Source organism: Athene cunicularia (genome assembly GCF_003259725.1).
Source record: "Athene cunicularia isolate RWA chromosome 1 unlocalized genomic scaffold, athCun1 chr1_part2, whole genome shotgun sequence".
Lineage (NCBI taxonomy): Eukaryota > Metazoa > Chordata > Aves > Strigiformes > Strigidae > Athene > Athene cunicularia.
The window spans coordinates 14,956,490-14,963,030 of NW_020799092.1; positions in this window are offsets into that span (position 1 = coordinate 14,956,490).

Genomic DNA, 6,541 nt, shown 5'->3' on the forward strand with positions numbered 1-6,541 from the left:
AGACTTCCATTTCTGAAACAAATTAAGTTCATTTAGATTTTAGTCAGTGCCCTGACAGCATGTGTCCTTTGATGCTTAACTTTGGAAAAACATACTCCTCAAACCCATGATCTTGAATGGAGAGAGACCAGACAGTGCTGTGACGTAGCTGCCCATGGGTACAAGGAGCAGGTACGTGTCTGCTATGGATCTTACCAAAGAGAACATATCCTTGCCAGCAAAGTAATAGAGGGAAAGGAACACCTGGAAAAAAAAGAGGTTATATAGTCTTTTGGCCCATCCCTTGGTCTATATCTGATCTTAGTTCTCTTAAATATTTAAAGTACAAGGTCTCTGTAGCTTTTATCAAACATATTTTTCTTTAACTTTTAATTTGTTCTCTTGTTCATCGGCCATAAGCAACTTCACCATTTCCATACTGACCACTCTAAAGAGAACTATTGTGTCTGGAATATCAGGAGTCAGCTCAATCAGATAAATTAATATATCTCTGATTTTCTAGGGTTTGGAGGGAAGCAGGAACTTTACCAGTTATAAAAGGTCTCGGTCCAATAAATTTCCCTTATCTCTGTGTATATGAACTAGTTGGTCCAACCTATCATTTCTGTTTTCAGTTTTCCTTGGGGAAATCTGAAGAACATAAAACGTTGCTGGTGTTCCGTTTTACTCAGCATTAGCAGATCTTCCACAATTATCTCTGTCTCATCCCAATCCCTGCAGATAGGGATATAACGCTTTAGCGTGCCTCAAAGTGGCAGGTGCAGAGTCTTGTATTTTCCCTCATAACCTGAACCTGTCAAAGCACCCGACTTAAAATTTCAAATGGCAAAAATAGCCTTTCACTTAAAAGTCTGTGTGTGATCTCCTCCCCTGTTCTCATGGAAAAACATACTTTGAAGATCTTCAGCAATTGTTTTTACTCTAGCCATACTGTGAATGTGTTCCCTCCTAGGCTGTTAATTCAGTCTCATGTCTGGATTTGTTCAAAATAGCCATCACTATCACTGGCTGGTATATCACTGGCTGGCATATCACTTCTTAATGCTAACAGAGCTCTATGGTAGCATGTTTTGTGACTGTAAGGGAATCAAATGAAGTCTGGTATCACTGTGATTTACTACATGATTATAGCACATGATTCATCTGCTGTCAAAATAATTTTATCTAAGTTATATTATTTATTAATGCATCTGATAATCTGTATCTGTCCAAGCATAAATGGAACGCCCTCTTTTGCCATTTCAAACTCCATGCATGGGACTTTAAGGTAAGTGATGTACAGCAAATACAGGGTATTTCCCAAAAGCATATTAGCCTTCTCCTAGCCCACATCACCTCTGTTTTCCAGAAATCAGAAGGAATTTGCCACAACTGCTGTGAGCCTCAGTATAGGATTCACATGCTGTATGTACCTAGAGAAGATGGCTCTCACTTTTGCCTGACTGGGTCATTGTGTTTTGCACTGAACATTGGCCTCTTCTCTCTAACACATTAATGTAAGTTATTTGTCTCCACTTCCAAGGTTTTTTCTGGCCTACCTACTTTTCTACTTGTTAACACTTCCTTAATCTGAATAGGAGGTTATGCCCATCTCTGCTCAACCCATGTCAGCCTGACTTGCCTTCCATTAAACAAAAAACCAACTCTGGGCTTGGTCCCATGATGCTCTTACACTTGCAAGGATGTTACTCTAAGTATCTGCAAGAAACGCTCATTAACCTCTTTCAGACAAGAAAATGAAATGAAATCATATCATAAGCCCACTGAACTTCCATTAATCATAAAGCATGCCAGAGCGGTAACAAGGCTCATACAGCTCAAGTGTAACTTTTGAATTGTCAACAGTTGTTTATTCTTACCCAGCATTATATAACACACAGCAAAAAAACCTGCCTATTCATCATTGCAGATTTGTCCTTCAGTTTTACAAACGTTTCTGTATTTTTCACGTGCATTTCTTTGCAAAATGCATATGGAGGAAGATACTTTCCTAAAAGTCTTGGTTTTACTGCATATCACTGCTGTCTGCATGTTGAGCACTTCCGCATTGTTGTGACTGACTTCACATTTACTGTAAATAAATCTGGTCTCTGTGGTGTGTTTACCCTTTGTTCTGCCTTTACACTGCTGAATTAGATGCATTTCTGGTTTTCACAGCTTAACACTGATTTTGTAAAGCATATTTTACCCTCCAGTTTTTTTCCCCCAAACCATATTTCTCTCTAGTAGTAACTTTATTCTGACCAGGTGAGGAGCTGTACCATAAATAATTCAGTCAGTCTGTTAACTGTTCAAATCTTTATTATTTAATTTTATCACATTTCTCTGTAACAGAATGATCAATTGTTTCACACAACAGTTACTTGCTCATGAAGAAAAATGTTCCTTTCTTGTACGATAGTCCTACACTGATCACAGTAGTCTTCACATTTGTTCATGCCATTTCTGATCTCCTTCATGTTTGCTTTGGCACAGTTGAGAAGAATTTACAAGCACACTACTGGGTAAGTCTGTTCTTTTTCCCCCCTAGATGTATCCAGGCAGTGCAAGTACACCTACCGCTTAAAGTCTCTATGTGTGCATGCAGTGCATTCATACACACATGCATGTTTAAAGGAACCAGGACTAAATGTAAACCGTCAGCTGCCATCAGCAGGTTGAGAGCTGTCAGGGAAGCAGCTGGCAGCCAACGGGACACTCATGCCAGCTACAGCAGGAGGATCCAAGACATAGCTCATCAGGGAAGAGTGAGACTCTTATTACAGAATGACCATGCGCAGGATGCTCCCGTGTTTCTTATTCCCTCTATACCTCTCGTCAGTCAGGGATAAGGTTAGAAACTTGGTAGGTTAAACTTTTACGTTAACAATACTTGTGAGTAGAATATTTAGATGAATAACAAATGATCTTGTAGAAGCTGATGCTTTTTGCATGGTCAACATAAAAAAATTCATTGACAAGCAAAAGAGCAAGAGTGAATATCACTCTCTAGAAGTCTCTATCCACTCTAGATGGCTAAAATATGCCCTCCTGGCAGAGAAGTGACTGAGTTCCCAGCTCTGTTATAAACATCAGTTCCCCAATAGAACTGATAATGAGATAGTGAAGTTCTGCAGGACCAGCAGCCCTAAAAAATGGCAAAGGCAGCAGAAAGTGCTCATTATTTGCAGAGGACATGCAATGAATTTTAAACATGTGTCCCTAGAGCAGGATACCAAAACTCCTCTCATTACACTCTATGCAATGGGCTTAACCTTCAGAAATGCTCCTAACTGGGACTTTGATGTGCTTGGTTCCTTTGAAAATGAGGAAGAATGATTAACTGGCAAAAATTAAGAGTTCTTTACTAATCAGATAAACTGAGTCAAAATGTAGGCATAGTCAAGTTCCAAAGGTGAATTTTGGAAAATTCTAGAAAATAATTTCCTTGGATTAGAGATAAATTTTGTTAGGTGCAATCCCGCACATCCAGCTCCCATTTCTTTTCCACCTGAACTCTTCCTATTAGTTGACAAACATCTTAATCATTTTGCCCAAATCTACTGCAAATAAAGCAGGTGTAAAATAAAAACAAAACAGTTGCACATCCAATTCAGCATTTTGCCAAAAATGTTATACCCTTCAGAAGAAAGCTCACAGTCATCTCAACTACATAAAGGTACCATAAATGTAAACAACTTCCTAATCTTTTCACTTAAGCATTCCCAAGATGAGAGAACTAATAGTCCTTGTAATTACCGGGGCAGAAAATGTAACAGCAGAAGTCTATCTTCACTAACTGTCTAAAGCTCTTAGAATTTTACAAAATTATTTATCTCACTAAGATCCTTTGCTATGAGTTCCATAGATTAATTATCCACTACACTAAATATGACTACCCTTTCTTGACACAAGCAGTGAGCAGTAATTGAGGGTCCTAAGGTGGTGGTGGTGTCATCGAGAGGAAAAAACTATTGAATAATCAGCTGTTTCCTTGATGTAATCCTGTTTGTCCACAAAGAATGTCCAAACTCTTATTTCTCTGAGAGTAAGAGGAATCAAACACATGGAGGCTACTCTTTTGGTTAGCAGCAAACCTGAATAGCTCTCCTTTCTGCTTTGTTGTTTCATTTTATTGTACTCTGCCTTCCCAAAGCCATACTGGTCACAAGGTCAATATTGTCTCATATTTTGTTCTGAGCCTGTGATTGGGCCATGCATCTTTTGTCTCAAGTAGCTGATTCCTGAGAAGCTTGGCTGCTTTTCACGGTCTAGCTGAACAGAAAGCAGTCATCACACCCACCAACCAAAAGTTGCCTTTTTTAATGTTTTTGACTTCCAGAGCATGTTTTCATTCTTGTATTAAATAGAAAAGGTCTGCTTTCCTTTTTACCATCTACTCTCTTACTTTCTCATATGTTTGTTGCACTATTCTTTCCTTCCCAAATATGGATCTCCTCATCTTTTAGACTTCTTTCCTCCAATGAAATCTCATTAGTGATTTTTACCTATGCTACCTTTGTGACACTTTTCAGTATCTTCTTTCTGAGATGAAGAAAACCAAATGAACCCATCATTTAGAGAGAATATGCCATTCCTATACAGCCAACTATTATTTTTTTCTTTTCTCTCCTCTTTACACTGTCTCCTGGACTATTTTCTTTTTGGATTTTCACTGAAAGTTTAGCTGTGGTCCTATAACCTAACAACATGCAATCATAAACCATTATTCTGTAATAACCCTCTTACAGTCTTTTGCCTTCTCCAGATGTTCCAGAAGTCCTCTTCACAACTCTAAGTATCTTCTTAGTCTTACTACAGTAGTTTCTTCTCCACATACTCCAGCACTTGTTGCAGGAGCTAATTCCCAACACATTGATCGAGCTGGAGGCCCAGGAAGCAAATAACTGAACTGGTTCCATGACATTTATCACCCTGCATGGGCATATTCTGGGAAAGTGCTTCTCGCATCATTGTTTTGGACATAGAGCAAAACTGACAGGGCTAAATTAGTCATTCTTCATCTCTACCATACAGCTACAGCTTCATGACAGCAGAATTGAATGGAATTTACTTAGCCACAGAAGGATGTGGCTATATGATATGGACTCTCATGCCAAATGCTACCACCCTACGTATGAGACACAGGTATTTCAGAAAAACACATTTATGGCTTCATTTTCAGAATGATGATGAAGAGCACTTAACATTTCTACCTTTAATGAACACAAACTATGGATGTTCAACACTGTGGACAACAGTAACTATCCATAGAGATTATAAGGAACTCCACGTACATTTGAAGAACAAAAGAGATATGGCATGGTTCACCTTTTGGTAACCAGATTTCTCCCAGCCTAAACTGTATTTATAATCTTTTAGTTCATACAATAAATAAAAGTGATATTTATATCTTGTCTATCCAAGTGTATATTAAAATATTGTAAATTATCAACAATGACCATGTGTCTGTTCCTCCTCTGGGGACAGAAGGTATTAATATATGCTCTTTAGTGTTGGGATTCAAGAGAACTTTCTGCGAGAGAATGGACATGTGAGCAATTCCGTGTGAGAACAAGACTGATAAGAGCCTCAGTCGAGCAAGAATGCGATAAGGATGTGACCCTGAATGAGGGGGGAGAAACTCGATGAGACAAACAACCCCCGGAAGGGGTTGGGACAGAAGAGGAAGTTCCACAAGGCAGGTGCCTGGCAAGGCTGATGTGGCACTTTTATCCAATCATAAGGAGGTTTAAAGCATGGGCTAGGTTGACTGTCCAATCTTGAGGACTTGTACTACATGTTACTCACGTGTGAGGGAGATTATAAAAGGGCTGAATTAGTTGTAATAAATGGGCATTGCTTGATCACATTGGTTGTGTGCGTGCTCAGCTCTCCCGCACTTTAGCAGTATTATTAATGAGACAATCTTCAATATAATGTACATGCCAATAAAGTTGGTACCCATTATCTAATAATGGTTTCCTTTTAAGGAGGAAAAAGGTGAGATTTAGGAACTCAGCTGAGATGTGAGACCCAACAATTCAAGCCTCTAATCTGTTAATTATCAGGTTTTTTCTAATCCAACAATTATAAATTAGAGTTTATAAATGAAAAACCAAGGTAATTGACTTCGAAGAAATGCCTAAAAAGAAGCTCCCGTTACTGTAGACAATGCAATGTCAAGGCAAGTGTTCAAGATTCAAATTTTCTAAAGAGCAAATAATGGTTCACCCCGTGGGACATTTTTGTAATCTTCACATCCCATCTGTTTATATACCCACTTTGTTTATATAACGACACCGAATACTGACTCCCTGTGTAGTACTCTCTAAAAATCAGATAAACTAATCTTTTTAGAGCCTAGATGTCCAGGATACGTAGGGTATTTTATTTTCATGCAACCTCCTACGACTCGGACCAAGACAACTAAACCAGTGCGCGATCGGAATATCCTCGGCGGTTACCATTTTCAAAGCACAACAAACCCATGATCCGTGCGGATGGAAACACGCTACGACCCCCGCGCCCCCTTGTCCCGGCGGTGGGGCGGGCGGGGAAG